The sequence below is a fragment of the Cebus imitator genome, unplaced genomic scaffold (assembly GCF_001604975.1).
Source record: "Cebus imitator isolate Cc_AM_T3 unplaced genomic scaffold, Cebus_imitator-1.0 Scaffold94, whole genome shotgun sequence".
In the NCBI taxonomy this organism is placed as follows: Eukaryota; Metazoa; Chordata; class Mammalia; order Primates; family Cebidae; genus Cebus; species Cebus imitator.
The window spans coordinates 3,709,335-3,726,906 of record NW_016107409.1 but is presented as its reverse complement, the minus strand read 5'-3'; the positions used below and the strand labels follow the sequence as shown (position 1 = coordinate 3,726,906).

The following is a 17,572-nucleotide window of genomic DNA, read 5'->3' as shown; positions in this document are numbered from 1 at the left end:
ACTGCCAGACTGATTTCCAAAGTGGCATTTTATAGTCCCACCAGCAGTGTATGAGGGTTCTGATTTCTCCACATCCCTACACACTGTTATTTTCATTATTATTATTATTATTGTGAGGTAGTATCTCATTATGGTCTGGGCTTGCATGTCTAATGACTAATAATGATGAGCATCTTTCATGTACTTGTTGGCTATTTGATTAACTTGTTTGGAGAAATGTCTATTCAAATGATTGCTGAGTTTTAGAATTGGGTTGCCTTTTATTGTCGAGTTGTAGGAGCTTTATATATACTAGATACAAGTTCCTTATCAGATACATGATTTATAAATATTCTCTCCCAATATATGGGCTGCCTTTTCACATTCTTGAAGGTATTTTTAAGGAAAGAAATAATTTTGAAATTATGACGAAGTTTCATTTGTTGCTTGTGCTTTTCATGTTACATCTAAGAAACCATTGCCTAATCCAAGGTCATGAAGATTTATACGTGTGTTTTCTTCTAAGAGATTTATAGTCTATGGCTCTTAAATTTAGGTCTATGATGCATTTTGAATTAATTTTTGTCTATGGAGTGGGCTAGGGTGCAATTTCATTATTTCACATGTAAATATCCAAATTTCTCAAATCATTTGTTGAAACGCATGTGTTTTCCAAACTGACTTATGGGTTTGTTTCTCTATCTTTTTTTTGTTGTTGTTCTTTTTGAGACAGGGTCTCACTCTGTCACTCAGGCTGGACTGTAGTGGTAAAATCATGGCTCACTGCAGCCTTGACCTTCTAGGCTCAAATGATCCTCCTGTCTCAGCCTTCTGAGTAGCTGGGATTATGGGAATACAGGTACACACCACTAAGCCCAACTAAAAAAATATTTCTTTTTTTGGCTGGGTACAGTGGCTCACACCTGTAATCCCAACACTTTGGGAGGGCAAGGCGGGTGAATGAAGAGGTCAAGAGATCAAGACCATCTCTACTAAAAATACAAAAATTAGCTGGGCGTGGTTGTGCGCACCTGCAGTCCCAGCTGTTCAGGAGGCTGGGGCAGGAGAATAGCTTGAACCCAGAAGGCAGAGGTTGCAGTGAGCCAAGATCATACCACTGCACTCCAGTCTGGTGACAGATTCCATCTCAAAAAAAAATTTTTTTTTTTTTTGTAGAGATGATGCTGCAGTATGTTACCCAGGCTGGTCTCAAACTCCTGAGCTCAAGTAATCTTTTTGCCTTGGCTTCCCAAAGTGTTGGGATTACAGGTGTGAGCCACTACATCTGGCCATATATTACTTTCTTAAAGCTGCCATAACAAAAATACCACAATGTTGTTGGCTTAAAATGATAGCAGTTTATTGTTTTTCCATCCTGTAGGCTAGAAGTCTGAAACCAAGGTGTTGGCAGAGTCATGCTTCCTCTGAAACCTGCTGGAGAAAATTTTTTCTGGCTTCTTCCAGCTTCTGGTCCTTGCTGGCAATCCTTGGTGTCCCTTGTCATAGAGATGCACCCCTCCAATCTCTCTCTGCTGACACCAAGCTGTCTTTTCATATTGGGACACTGGATTAGAACCCATTCTATTCCAGTGTGACCTCATACTAACTAATGACATTTACAATGACTCTATTTCCAAATAAATAGATGTTCTGTGGTACTGAGGGCTATGACTTTAACACATCCTTTTGGGGGGACACAATACAACCCATAACTGTCTGCTCTCTGCCTTCCCTAACTTCATGTCTTTCTCATGAGAAACATAGAGTCACTCAAACCCAATGTCCCCAAAAGTCTTAACTATTCCAGCATCAACTCAAAGTCCAAAACGAAATCTAAATAACATCAACTCACAGTCCCAACTCTCATGATATAAGCCATCTAAAGCAGTTGTGGATGAGACTTTTGATATGATCCATCCTGGAGCAAAACTGCTCTCCATTTGTGAATTTTAGAATCAAATAAATTATCTGCTTCCAAAATACAATGGTAGGACCAAAGTAGGAAAGACATTCTCATTCCAAAAGGGAGAAATGGGAAGGGAGAAAAGAGTCACAGGTCCCAAACAAGTCTGGAATCCAGCAGGGTAAATTACATTAGGTTTCAAGGACTGAGAATAATCCTCCTTGATTGTTAATAATCCTTCTTGGTTAAATGCTCTATCTTGGTGGCTTGCAGGGTTGGCAGATGTACCCTCTCAGCCCGCTGGGATGGCAGCACCACTCTCTCAGTCCAAGGAGGTAATATTGAACAGCCCTCTGCATCTGTGGCTTTTTCCTCAGGGTAATTCTTCCTGCATTTCACCCTGTCTCTGTCCCTTTCAGTCCAAGTCAACAAGGTTTCTCCTGGTATAAAACTCTCAAAAATTATATTGTTCTCTTGTGCAATTCACAAGACTCCAAGCCATGAGACAAGAGAGCCCTCCACATATCTCTCATGCATGATGGATAATCACCTCTCTCTTTCTGGCCTCTGTTGAGGTGGCTGGTTGGATTCATGAGTGACACGTCTAATTTCTTCAGCAAATGATTGGTCAGCCACAGCCTTGGCTCTACTTTCAGAGCACACTATCCAGATAAGCTTAACATTTTCCAAATCATCAAGTGCTATTTCCTTTTTACCTTGATCCATTACTCAATGTATCTATTTTCCCTCATGTTTTACTCTAAGCAGCGAGGGGGAGCAACTCTGCCTTTTCCACATCTCACTTGGTAATCTCAGCTGGATGTCCAAAGTCATCACTTACAAGTTTTATTTTCTACTCAACAGTAGAACCTAATTCTCTGCCACTTGTTAACAAAGATTACGGTTTTTCCAGTGTCCAATAATATTTTGGTAATTTCTGAGACACCAGCAGAAGCACTTTTTTTAAATGAGGATATGTTTTTATTATTATTATACTTTAATTTTCAGGATACATATGCAGAACGTGCAAACTTGTTACATAGGTATACATGTGCCATGGTGGTTTGCTGCACCCATCAACCTGTCATCTACATTAGGTATTTCTCCCAGTGTTATCCCTCTCCTAGCCCCTACCCCTTGACAGGTCCCGGTGTGTGATATTCTCCTCTCTCTGTCCACGTGTTCTCATTGTTCAGCTTCCACTTATGAATGAGAATATGTGGTGTTTGGTTTTCTGTTCCTGTGTTAGTTTGCTGAGAATGATGGTTTCCAGCTTCATCCATGTCCCTACAAAGGAAATAAACTCATCCATTTTTATGGTGACATAGTAGTCCACGCTGTATATATGCTACATTTTCTTTATCCACTCTATCACTGATGGGTATCTGGGTTGGTTTCAAGTCTTTGCTATTGTGAACAGTGCTTCAATAAACATACATCTCCATGTGTCTTTATAGCAGAATGATTTATAATCCCTTGGGTTTATACTCAGTAATGGGATTGCTAGGTCAAATGGTATTTCTGTCTTCCACAATGGTTGAACTAATTTATACTCATACCAACAGTGTAAAAACATTCCAGTGCCATTATATTTAAGACGATGTATGTATTCTCTAAGATACTAGATGCTTTCAAGATTTTCTTTTTGTGTGTTTGGCTTTGAAATGTTTCACTTTGATGTGTCTAGATGTGAATCTTCTTTTAGTGTGTCTTTCTTAGAGTTCATTGAACTACTGAACTTGTAGGTACATATTACTGGGTTTTTAAAAATCAGATTTGGGAAGATTTCATTCCTTATTTCTGTAAATATTTTTCTGCCTCTTTCTCTCTCTCATTCTGAAATTCCCACTGTGTGCATGTTAGCACACTTGATGTTGCTCTTCAGGTTTCTAAGGCTCTGTTAATTTTGTTGATTTATTTTTCTTTTAGTTCTTTAGACTGAATATTCTCCATGGGCCCATCTTCAAGGTGACTGATTTTTATTCTTTTGCCTTTTCAAAGCTACTGTTGAATCAGTCTAACAGGTTTCTAAAATTGTACTTTTATCTGAAAATTTCTATTTTTTAAAAACAATTTTGTTTCTCTCTTGAGGTTCTTTATTTAGCAAGACAGTGTTTTCACACCTTTCTTTAATTCTTTAACCATTTTTTCCTTTTGTTCATTGCATGAGTGTCTAATGGCTGATTTAAAGTCTATGTTCAGTAAGTTCAAATACGGGATTGTTTTGAGCACTATTTTCTACTTTTTCCTGTGCATGGGCCATATTTTCCTGTTTCTTTTTTTTTTTTTTTTTTTTTTTTTTTTTTTTTTTTTTTTTTTTTTTTTTTTTTTTTTTTTTTTTTTTTTTTTTTTTTAAAAACTGGGCAGTTAGGCTGGGTGTGGTGGCTCAGGCCTGTAATCCCGGCACTTTGGGAGATCAAAGCAGGCAAATCACTTGAGCTCAGGAGTTCAAGACCAGCCTAGGCAACATGGTAAAACCCTGTCTCTACAAATACAAAAAAAGAATTGTCCAGGAGCAGTGGTGCGTACCTGTAGTCCCAGCTACCTGGGAGGCTGAAGTGGGAAGATTGCTTAAGCCCCAGAGGTAGAGGCTGCAATGAGCTATGATCATACCATAGCACTCCAGCCTTGGGCAACAGATGGAAACCCTATCTCAAAAAACAAAACAAAACTGGGAGTCAGTTAAATAATATCATGTGACAACTTTGGAAATCAAATTCCCTTTTTCTTAGTGTTTGTTATTATCACTGTTGTTCTTACTATTTCTGTTGTTTATTTTGTAACTTTTGTGAACTAATTCAGTAAAGTCTGTATCCCTGATGGACTGCAAATGACATCTCTGCTCAGTTAGCTTAGTGGTCATGTAATCACTGGACTGCAGTTTCCTTAAAAGCTTTTGAACCAGTAGATCTCCTAGTCTTTGCTAAGAAGCTCTATGTGTGTTGGGTATGCCTTAAAACTCCATCAGTTTCCAACTTTGCTTAGCCTTCACTTCCTGTTTGTGCAGGGCCTCAAGATGAGCCGGCATTGAGAGATCTAGGGCCTACGTCAAAGGTTAAGATTTTTTCTGGGTACCCACAGAGCACTGCACATGTGTGTGGACTTCTTGATCCCTAGGAATATGTCTGAACTCTTCAAAGGCTCCTATCTCATTTCCAGATTTTGCTTTTAATACTTGTCAGTGCTGTGTCCTTTTTATAGATTTTCATGATTTCATTTTATACATATTAGTTTTTAGAAATTAAAAACATTTTCATAGCACTGGACTAAACAATGACAATAACAACAAAAAATGGCACACAGTCCCACAAGTTTAAACAGCTTTATAATTTATTTAGCCTATTTTTAAGAAAACTCACTTTACTGGTTTTGAAAAATCACATATACTCATAATGAATTCACATAATGCAGGAAAGTACAAACATGAAAATTTCAAAAAACATTAATTGTAAAAATTATTATGTTCTATAAATTAATTTAATCTTTAAATTTATCCATGCTTATGACCAATTCTTTTAGCATATCTCTTAATTCCTAATTTTTAAACTTTGATTTAGCCCTTCAGTGGCTGTATTCCATTGCTAAGTTTTTTGTTTCTTTCAAAAAAAAAACTCAGGTTCTATCATGTTTGGGAACATTAGCTAGTTTCCTCTATATTTGATGGATATTTTACGGTATACAATAATCTGTCATACTTTTATTTCTTCATTTTATGTGTGTGTGTGTGTATGTGTGTGTGTGTGTGTGTGTGTGTGTGTGTGTGTGTGCGTGTGTAAGTTATTGTCTTCTGGAATTGAATGAAGCTTTAGAGAAATCTAAGTTCAGTCTACTATTTTTCCTTTTGAATGTCTTCCTGCTCTGTCTTAATGGATACCAGAATTATTATTTATTTTTCCTTAGTTTAATATCTTATTTAGATTATGTCTTGTGTGGAATGTTCTGTTTTTGTATTTTTCCTGTAACACAATTTGCTCTTTTTTATATACAAGCATCAAGGTTTGCTTTTCATTCATTTTAGGAAAATTTTCTGGTATAATTTAAATTTAATTTGTATTACATTTATTATGGCTCTATTTCAGGAACATCAAAATTCCTTATGTTAGATCATTTTATATCTTTTTTTCTATACCTATCAGCTTGTCTTTAGTTGCATTTGTCTTTGTAAAATTTTCATTCACTTATTATCTGATGATTGCAAGATTTTTCTCCATGCTGGTAATTACAGTTTTAGCAATATCGGTTCTCATCCTTTCTGTTTCTAATTTGTTTATGCTTTAGTTTATTTCATAAAGTTTATAAACTATGTTTTATTTTCCTGTATTATCCTCTCATCTTTGAGCTTTCATTTCATTGATGTTAATCTTGTCATGCAACTTATGCTGTACTGAATATTCTAAGAAATTTTATTGTTACTCCAATTATGAAAAAAACATTTTCCCATTTTGGTCAATTATTTTTCCCAAGCTAAGTGCTTTGTTTGACTTTTACATGATATGTTTGTTTGACCTTTCTTTGGCTCTGGATTGTTTGCACAATTGCCATGTTATTTCTGTTCATCTTGGTCATGCAGGGCAATTCTGCCCAGATATCCTATTTTCTGTGATCATATGCAGATAGCTCTTATTTCTGAGGTCAGTTTATTTTTATCCTTGAGCTGAAATTTGAAGCTTTAATATTTCTGGTCCTGCTCTCAATGCAGGTCAGTAGATATCTGTTTCACATATTTTCAAGGATGGTGCCATTTGTGATGCTACCATTTCATTATGTGGTTTCCAGCATTGCTGTGGTCAATGAAGTGAGAAAGGATGAAGAATTCGTATGTGCTCTCAAGTACTTTGGCATATAAATGACATACATCATTTTTGTTTAGATTCTATTAAATGGCATCTAGCTCCAACATAACTGGAGAGAAGCTGGGAAATGTAGGGGTACTCATAGAATACTTGATCATTACTGTCTCTTCCATAATACTCCACATACAGTCAACATGTTTTTCTATATTTGTTAGTGTTTCTGTCTTCTTTGTTGGATTCACTGTCAGGTTCATCCTTCCCATAACAGGACTATTATAAATTCTATGATTATATTCCACCAGTTTAGCTATCATAGCACTGAGAGAGTTTCTTTTCTCAATAGCTCTTGCAAATTCCCAGAGACAGATCAAATTGGTCTCACTTAGGTCTCATCTCTATCCCTCAAATAATTACTGTGGTCATGGGAAAATAGTGCTGTGACTGGCCAAGCCTGTGTGTCTGTTGTTTCTGAAAGTGGAGCAGTTCTGTGTGGAATGCAACATTTTTAAGGTTAAGATGTTTGTGGACAGTGATTGGTCAAAAAGTATTCAGAGGATCTTGAAATTCAGAGGAGCCCTTAATAGTAATCTTACTCTTGAATCCTGTTACTCTAGAGTGCTAAAAAGAAAAAAAAAATCAATAGCTTTATAAGTAACTCTTATCCCAAGTTACTTTACTTACTTATTAACACAACAAAATGTCTATGTACATTTATATACTCTAATGATATAGAGATCTGAAAAGGTTGTCAAAAACCTTTAAGTAATCGCAACTGTTACGGGTTGAATTGTGACCCCACAAAAAGAGATGTTGAAAACCTAATGCCCAGGACCTCAGAATGTGATCTTTTTTGGAAAAGGGTTATTGGAGATAAAAAGAAGTCAAAATGATGCCAAAGTGGAGTGGGTGGGCCCCTACTCCAATATGATTTGTGCTCTTATAAAAAGACTGTGATGTGAAGACAGAGACACAGGGAGAATGTCATGTGACAGCAGAGGCAGAGATTGGAATAATTAGCTCCAAACCAAAGAACATGAGAGATCCCTGACAAACCTCCAGAACACAAGAAGAGGCATAGATTATCCTACAGATTTCAGAGGAAGCATGGGCCTGCCAATATTTCAGTTTTAGACTTTGGCTCTCCAGAACTGTGAGGCAATAAATTGTTTTAAGCCATCCAGTTTGTGGTGCTTGTTCAGCAGCCCTAGGAAAGTAATATACCAAGTTTTATTTATTTTTTTATTCAAAGACATCACTGCTTACCTTAGCAGGATCAGGAAATTAATGCCTAGCAGTTGCTCGCTTTAAAGTTCCTATTAAGTGCCCACTATGCTCGTTAGGTTACTTCTATACAGTAGCACAGGTATACTGGTGATAAATTCTTCCTCTGCTCACCCTTCTTTTTTCTTTCTTTCTCTTTTTTTTTTTTTTTTTTTTTTTTTGAGACAGAGTCTTACTCTGTCACTCAGCATTCAGGGTGGAGTGCAGTAGTGTGATCTCAGCTTACTGCAACCTCTACCACTTGAGTTCAGGTGATTTCCTGCCTCAGCCTCCTGAATAGCTGGGATTACATGTGCGTGTCACAGCGCCCAGCTAATTTTTGTATTTTTAGTAGAGACAGGGTTTCACCATCTTGGCCAGGCTGGTCTTGAACTCCTCACCTCGTGATACACATACTTCAGCATCCCAAAGTGCTGGGATCGCAGATGTGAGCCACCCCGCCCAACCTCTTTCCACTTTTTTATGGGAGAAGACATTTATTTCCCCTTCATTATGGTAAGCTATTTCCACTGGGTATAGATTCTAGATGAACTTTTTTTTATTGTTTGCTTGTTTGTTTGTTATTTGTTTTAGTACTTGAAAAATGCTGCTTCACAGTTTTCTGGCTTGAATAGTCTCCAGCAAGAAATCATCTGTCATTCTTACCTTTCTTCTGTACATATATGTCTTTTTTCTTTGGCTACTTTTAAGATGTTTACCTTTATTACTGGCTTTAATCAATTTGATTACAGTGTATTGTGATGTCACTTTATTCATGTTTTTGTGCTTGGAGTATGTGAGTTTCTAAAATCTGTTGGCTGATAGTTCTTATCAAATTTGGAAGAAAAATGTAGCCATTATTTTTTTCAAAATTTTTTTTCTCTTCTCTTTCACTCTTTCTTGGGGATTACAATTACATGTATATTTGTCTCCTTGAAATTGCCCAACAACTCAGTAATACTCTACTTTTTTTATTGTCATTTTTCTCTCTAGTTCTTTTTTGGATACTTTCTATTTTCTTCAAATTCACTAATCTTTTTTTCCTCTAATGTCTAATATACCATTAATCTTGTCAAGTATATTTTTCATCTTTAGATCTTCAATTTGCACCTCTTTGATACATTCCATATTGCTACTTAATCAGTCTTTTCTCTAGCTTCTTGAACATGTTAAAGTAAGTTACAGTTGTTTTATTGGGTTTTTCCACCTAGCAGTTCTATTAGCCATGTTGTTTCTTGGTTGGTGTCTACTTGATTTTTTTCTCTTCATTATGGGTTGTATTTTTCTACTTTTCTGCATGCCTGATAATTTTTAATTTAATGCCAGGCAGATAAAAATACATTTTATCTTGTTGAGTGCTAGATATTTTTGTATTCCTATAAATATTTTTGACCTCTATTTTAGGATGCAATTAAGTTACTTGGGAAAGTTCAGTCCTTTTGGTTCTTACTCTTAGATTTTGTTAAGCAAGATCAGAGCAATGTTTCATGTAGGGTTAATTATTATCCACTCAGGCACTCTATTATAACTGGTAAAAACAGGAAATATTCCTTCCCTTCTGTGACCTCTAATCATTCTGAATATTTTTAAAATTCTGATCTCAAGTAGTATTTTCACATATGCTTTTTAAGTTCTCTGAAAATACTCAATGTGGATCCTTTGAAGATCAGATCTCTGGAGTTCTGTCTTTCTGTAGCTGTCTCCTCTCTGCTACTCTGACCTGTGAATTCTAGCTGCCTTGGTTTCCCTGGACCCCACTTCCATCTCTGCAACTTATGGAGACCCCAGGTTCTGCCTGGCTCCCCTGTGACATGGTAATTGCCCCATAAATGGCATACCTTGGCCATACCTCGGCTTTCTATTGAAACTGCTCTGCTCTCTGTAACCCTAATTTGACAGGCAAGCAGTCCATACCAACGCCATTTTGGCCCTTGCACCATTTTAAGAAAAACTAGGACTTGTAATAAGTAACTAAGGTCTGTAATTTCCACCCTACTCAGACAACGTGTAAACTAACTCTTATCTCGACTTCTGTTAACCACTTAAGTAACAATCGGAATGTCCAGAGGCCACTGGCCCTTGGAATGTCCAAAGCCCCTCACCTTCACCCCTGCCCAGGAGGTGGTTTACGGGCATAAAAAGTCTTGACACCCTCCTTTCAGGGCCACAGGTTAGAGAGACGCGAATCCTCCGTGGCCGCTGGCAATAAAGCCCCTGTAATTTGGCCTAGTCTTTGTCTCAGTGGTGATTTCGCTCGCTTAATTACAACACCCCCAACCCCTGTGCGCATTGTAGAAATTCCCAGGCAATAAGCAGGGAGTACTCACCTTGCACTCACCTTGTTTGCGTCCTATCTCTCAGGGATCACTATTTTTCATTGCCTCATATCCAATGCCTTGAAATGTTTTTAAAGTTATCTTTTCAGATCAGGAATCTCTGAAGAAAAAGAAAAAAATATATTTTGTCCATTTCTTTGTTGTTGTTCATTTCACAGATGGAAGCGTAAATCTATTTTGTTACTCCACTGTATTTGGAAGTAAATTTAGAAAGTATTTTTTATTTTGAAACATGAGTTAATGTACTTTTCATAATTTTTCCTTTTACCCTTTTTGCCCTTTAGCTATTACTCCTCATTTAAGAAGCTGTTAGCCATAACGAATCACTGTATGACACTATAACTTAACAAAAACCCTCAGGACTTAGATGCACTATAGTGAAAGAGGAAAATCCCTGAATTAAAGAGAGTACATTTCTTCCAATACAATACAATATATTTAAGTTATATAACTCTCTACATATTGCAGAGAAACGTTGCAAAACATCGCACACCCTTGAGACACATGGCATCTTAGGAAAGCAATGTTTGTTTTGGTGGGGGGGAATGGAAGATTGATGATGTATGAATTTTTAGCCATCTTGGATTGAGGCGATAATGACTTATTAGAAACGGGTATGGGTGAGAAGATATCATAACTTTGGATTCACATGGAAATTCCCATGGAAGTTGAAGAGGCCCCTGAGGAAATGAGTTTAGAGTGATAATAAAAAAAAGAAATGGTAGGAGGAAGTAAGGTGTGCCAGGAAGTGGAGAAAGAACATTCAAAGTAATTGGCAAACAAAGCAAGTCAGGGTTTGCAGAACAGAGAGTTTTAAGAAGTGGGCTGTTGGTGGTATTTTGGGTATAGAGGGCATGTTATATTAGGATGGAAAGTTCCCAGCATGCATGCTGACATTCCTGCCTACTGCATCCTTAGCAGCCAGGATTGCAGTACAATGGCATTCCTTGTCATTGGGCCCAGACATGTCCTCACAAGTCTCCTCAAGACGGTTTTCCAAGTTTGCAAGATGAGACTTGTTTAGTTTATTGGATCTAATGTTAGGGACTCTCTCTTTCATACTTACACCTTGCCTGCAAGCCAAGCCAAACGAATTTCCAGTCCATTTTTCTCTATTATACAACTTGAAATATCTCAATTGATAATAATGTTTTATATTTGTATAATGCTTCACCCTTTATAAGGCATGGTTATATCTTATATAGATCTCAAAATAGAAATGTTCAGATGAGCAAAAATTATAGTCATAATTTGTGGCTGATATAACTGGAAATAACAGGTTAAATGATTTTCTTAACACTGTACACCTACAAATTAGCAAAATCAAGAGAAAACAAATATATCTCTGACTCCTAGTTGTATTCTGCTTCAGCTTAACTGGTTTTTGTCATTGTGTGGATAAGAGTTCTATTTTTTTATTCTCTGCTTTCCACCCTGAGTTCTGTAACACAGATGAGGCAGAATTGCTTTGCTTACCTGTGAAGGAATATCATTATTCAGAGGGCTACTTGTGAAGATCACTTGATTACTCATTGTACATTTGCTATTTTCTGTATGTTATTTCTCATAGCAACTCTTTAAGGTAAATATTATATTATTTTATGCATGGGAAAACAGAGGCTTGGAAAGTCCAAATAACTTACCCAGGATGAGACCATTGGTTGGTCGGGTTGGAATTATAACCATCATCCCATGATGAACTAATTCTATTAGGCCTTTCCTGGGCATCAGTCTCTCTAGGACTAAGACTCTGCTGATAGCTATTTGTTCCTTAGTTATTTATACTTCAGACATTTATTTGGATGCTCAGACCCCATGCAAGGAACCATGAGAGGTGTAAGGGATAAGAGAATGAATGTTTGGGCCTTCTGTGAATTCATGGTCCACACACTGTCCTCTGTCTGAGACCCATTACACCTAGACCATTATTGTTCCTTGACTTACAAAGCAATTAATTACACTGGAAAAGTCAAAGTGGCTTTTGGTGTTTCATAATTAATCCTGGCACCTTGATTCTTCACTATTATCTTTCTCTGTTTGGAGCCTATGTAGATGGGAGCAGAATCTGGAGAGCACCAAACCTTTTAGCAGCCTGATCTTTGCTGGCATAAAAATGTCCTTATTTCACTGGTGCAAATTTTGTCCCTTGAGGGTAATGTCTGGGCAAACTGACAATGTGTGGGTGGTTATCATCACCATCTGCATTTTGCCTTGTAGGGAATCTTAGAGTAGCACCAGCTGTTATATATGATTTTGGGAAGTTCTGAGTCCTCAAGGAAAAGCACAACATAAGGACAAAATCCTCTTGCTATAAAGAGAATATAAGTGTATAAAACCTGGGGGTGGAGTGAAGGGCAAAACGATTTCTACATTTGTTATAGTTAGAGTTTGCTTTTGTGAATGCCTAAGTACTGGCAAGACAAGAGAAATGCATGTAAATTCAGAACATAAAGTCATGAAACTTGTATTTGTGTTTGGCTAGTGGGAAAATATAATCACAGTAGGCATTCAAACTTTCCACCAAAGTTTCAAAAGAGAAGAGTAAACGCAGAATTCCCAGGGTCTGTGTTTCCCGGGGTCAAAGCTAAGTCCTCATCCTATGGTAAACTTGGAATGAAATAAGCCTGAGCAATTAGCTCTCATCTAATTTGATCCTTCGTCCCTGGCAGGACTGAAGGTTTATAGTGATGAGCTGTCCAGAAAAAATGGTTATCACATTTAATTTTCTTTAACTTCTATCAGAAAAGGAAAAGTAAGCAATACTTTTATCTCTTTTGGAATACTATGCAGCCATAAAAAGGATTAATTCATGTCCTCTGCAGGGACATGGATGAAGCTGGAAACCATCATTTTCAGCAAACTAACACAGGAACAGAAAACCAAACACTGCATGTTCTCACTCCTAAGTGGGAGTTGAACAATAAGACACATGGACACAGACTGGGGAACATCACACACTAGGGCCTGTGGGGGGGTAGGGGCATAGGGGAGGGATAGCATTAGGAGAAATACCTAATGTAGATGACAGGTTAATGGGTACAGCAAACCACCATAGCGTGTGTATACCTATGTAACAAACCTTCACATTCTGCACATGTATCCCAGAACTTAAATTATAATAAAAAATTAAAAAAATTTTTTAAACTTAGAGAACCTTGAAAGATGAACAAATTTTCTTTTGGTCCTTACATATTACTAATGAACATTTAAGCATATTAGTTATTTAACAAATTATATTTCAACTTGCTATAATCTATTTTATGAACATTAATAAAAAATATTTAGTGATTGATCTATACAAAATTACAGAGTATTCAAAGTATGCAAAGGTTTAAGGCTGTCCCAAAACTCAAGAAATTAGCAGTTTATGAAGTTGAGGAAAAGCCATTATCTCAGTATTTCCAGAGGTCATTATGTTCACAGCTAGTTCTGTGGTCTGACATAATACTCTAATAGCTCTTTAAATTATATCTTCCCAAATTTTCCAGGTAGAAATAACCTCTCTCCCTCTTCCCACTGTCTCTCTCACTGTCTGTCTTTCTTCTCCAAATGCCCCATAACATTTTGTGTATATGAAGATTATAGCACTTTTTATTCTCATCACAGTCTTTAGTATAATAAGAGCCAAACTGTGGCTTCCACATGCCAAGGGCTCTATCTTAATAAAAAATAACAGTAACTTCCATTTATGAAGAAGATATTACGTGTCAAATGCTAAGTCAAATTTTTTTTAATCTTCAAAATAATTTTATAAGATAGGCATCATTAGTATTATTTCACAGGTAAGGCAGTTGAGGATTAATTACGCTGTATAACCTGCCCAAGATTTGGAAGATAGGAGTGGTGACGTACAAATGCAGGCCTCCTAACTTCTGAGATTAAGGCTTCATACCAGCTCCTAATATGCCACATTTACCTTTGTGTTTTTCCCACCCTCACCTCTCACACTTGCCATAACTCATTTAGTTGAATGAACATGAAAGAGAAAACACTGAATGTATTATCTTTTTATATCTGAGCTTCTTACGACATAAACTATACAGTCGGCTCATTTGCCAATACAAAAGATGGACCAGAAACAAAATCCTGATCTCTTGCTGCTTTAGTCCATTTTGCACAGCTATAACAGAATACAGCACACTGGGTAATCTATAATGAACAGAAATGGACTGGCTCACAGTTCTAGAGGCTGGAAAATCCAAGATCAATGGGCTGGCATTTTGTGAGGACCCTCTTGGTGTGTCATCTCATGATTGAAGCGCAAATAGGGCATGAGAGAGAGTAAGAGGAGACAAATTTGTCCTTTAAGAAGGGATCCACTCTCGTGATAATGTAATTAATTCATTCATGAGTGGAGTGTCCCCATGATTCAAACATCCCCCTTTGGGTCCCTCCTCCCAACACAGATCCATTAGAAATCAAGTTTCTGCCACTGTTGTGTCTCCCCTGCTCCAGGAGCTCCTAGGTGAGGCTACCGCAGCCCCTGTTATCCTGTGACCTGCAGGTACTGGGAGATCACTAGGGAGGACGCCAGAACATTCAGAGGCTGGAAAATGCTCTGGTGTAGAAACATCTGGTGGCAGTGCTGGAGAGAGCTGCCTATCCAGTTCAGAGAGATTCCCACTGGAAATTCTTTGTGTGAATTTTATTACAAGTAGGCCGATCTGACATATGCAGGGAGAGCTGGGTCAAGAAAAGCTACACTTCGTCTAAAGAAGTCTGGCCTCTCAGACATGATCCTCAGGAAGGGCTTCTGTGTTGCACTGAGACCCGTGGCCTGTGCACAGAGCAGCAACGAAGTTAACTTGAGCAATCTGAATTTGAGCATATCGCTGCCTAAATTTGTGAAAGAAAAGGCAAATTTTGATGAGATTCTTGGAAGTGTCTTACCCATCAATGGTTTGCTCTCTGGAGACAAAGTCGAGTTGGTCCTCATGAACTCAAAGCTGCCCCTTGCCTCTTGATGTCCTAGGCTGGCACATTAAGTGTGTCATGCCACCATTTCCTGGGCTATGAGGTTTCCACTGAAAAGTCTGCTGTGAAATAAAGGCACAGGGCTCTGAGAAATGCTTCTTTCTTATAGAAGCAATACCAGAGACTTCTCTTTATTCTTTACATCCAGTGTGTAATAAGCCAAGAAAAGTCATCACCATGAATTTATAACATGTAGCATACAAATGTTCCTTTTGAGGCTGTTGAACATGGGAAGTTGTGGATGCCCAAGATTCCTGTTAGAGTTGGGATCAGGTCCTTGGGTATCAGTGAGGAAAAAGGCAAGGTACTGTTAGCTTCCATTAACCCTATGCCAAGCAAATTATAAAAATGCACATTTGAGAGCTTCACCAAGACGGCTGAATAGGAACAGCTTCCGTAGTGCAGTTCCCAGCAAGAGCAACTCAGAGGGCGAGTGATCATGGCATTTCCAACCAAGGTACCAGGCACATCTCAATGGGACTGGTTGGACAGTGGGTGTAGCCCAAGGAGGGCAAGCCGAGGCAGGGTGGGGCACTGCCTCACCTGGGAAGTGCAGCTGACCACAGGACCATGCCTTCCCACCCAATGGAGGCCATCAGGGGCTTTTCCAGTGACTGGGCACTCCGGTTCATATACTGCACTTCTCCTGTGGTCCTTACGGCCTACAAACCAGGAGACTCCCACTGGCCAACGAGCGCCGTGGGTTGCCAGCAGAAAAAAAACCACACAAATCTAGGTGGCCATTTTAACTGGCGCCTGGAATGCCTGGGAGACAGAGCCACACATTCCCCTGAAAAAGAGGGGGCTGAAGGCAGGGAGCCAGCTGATCTGGCCCGAGAAGTCCCACCCACACAAAGACCAGCAATCTGAAATGCACTGGCTTGAGAGTTTCACAGCCAGCACAGCAGTGTGAGTTCAGCCTAGGAAGGTCAAGCTCCCTGATAGGTATGGCATCCGCCATTCCCAAGGCAGTCTGTCCATTCCCAAGGCAGTCTGCCATTACCAAGGCAGTCTGTCCATCGTTACCAACACAATCTGCCATTACCGAGGCAGTCCACTGTTACTGAAGCAGTTCAGACTTAACTTGTATAAACAAAACCTCAAGGACATTTACACAGCAGCTGGACAGAGCCCGCAGCAGCTCAGCCACACCTCTGCAGGCAGACTGTGACTACATTCCCTCCTTGCTGGGCAGGGCATCTCTGAAAAAAGGCAGCAGCATGTCAGGGACTTATAAATAAAGCCTCACCTTCCCGGGACATAGCACCTGGGAAAAGAGGCAGTTATGAGTTCCACTGCAGCAGACTTCCTAATGTAGGTGACAGAGGGATGGAGGCAGCAAACCACCATGGCATGTGTGTACCTATGTAACAATCCTGCAAGATCTGAACATGGACCCCAGAACTTAAAGTAAAATTTAAAAAAAAGAAGAAGAAATTAAGTTCCCAACGCATACACTTTACAGGATATATTTAAACCATAGAACTTGCTCTCTTCTAGAAGAAGCCTGTGTTCAGCTTTGGCCATGGTCTCTGGTTGCTTTACCCCTTTCAGCAGCCCAATGTCCTGAGATCTTTCATGTATACTTACTTTTTCTGATGTCGATCCCAGTAGTACCTTCAAGTATGCAATCCAGCATGTTATTAGATTTAATGCACTAATCTGAGTAAATTTACTGAAGGAAAGTATCTTGCTTCTCTCCTCTCAGGAAAAATGATAAATAAACCTCTCAAAACTGTAGATAATCTTATCATACTAATGAGTTTAATCTATCCATGCATACATTCATTCGCTTACTCATTCTCTCAAATGCTCCTTCATTCTTTCAACACCAAATTTTTTACAGCTTGAGATAATTTCTACCTTCAAGTTTACATTTAGTGAGGACAAGCAGAAGCTAACTGGATGATTATAACAGTGTAAACACTGACCCTTAAACACAGCAGTATGGTGACAAACTCCTGGGTTTTCTGGGATGTGGGACTTTCATTTTTTCAAAAATGGTATAGTTCCTGGCAAACTGGGACATTTAATCACCTTAGCTGTGGGAGTATAGATGAGGCAACTCATGACTTTGCTTGAAAAGGCAAATGAACATACTCCAGAAGAGGTGGTTCTAATGCTGGAATTTCAGACCAGGCAAGTGGGAGGTTCAATTCCTTACCAGCCTAGCCCAGTGGTGCCCACCTTATATTCTCCAAGGATTTCAGGAAGAAGGCTCGTGATGGGGACTGGATATTTCTTCCTCCTCCTCAACACACACACACACACACACACACACACACACATATATACACAGAGAGAGAGAGAGAAAGAGAGGAGAGAAA

The 17,572-nt window shown here is 38.5% G+C and overlaps 1 long non-coding RNA gene across 1 annotated transcript in view; it reads right to left on the bottom strand.

Moving 5' to 3' along the window:
- Nucleotides 1–14,472: 14,472 nt before the first annotated feature.
- Nucleotides 14,473–17,572, bottom strand: part of LOC119472327 — a 173,842-nt gene continuing 170,742 nt past the window's right edge. Inside the window, exons 4-5 of the long non-coding RNA XR_005201467.1 lie at nucleotides 15,162–15,304; nucleotides 14,473–14,517 (exon numbers count right to left, since the gene is read on the bottom strand). This is a non-coding gene — a long non-coding RNA (uncharacterized LOC119472327). The remainder of the gene's footprint in view (nucleotides 14,518–15,161; nucleotides 15,305–17,572) is intronic.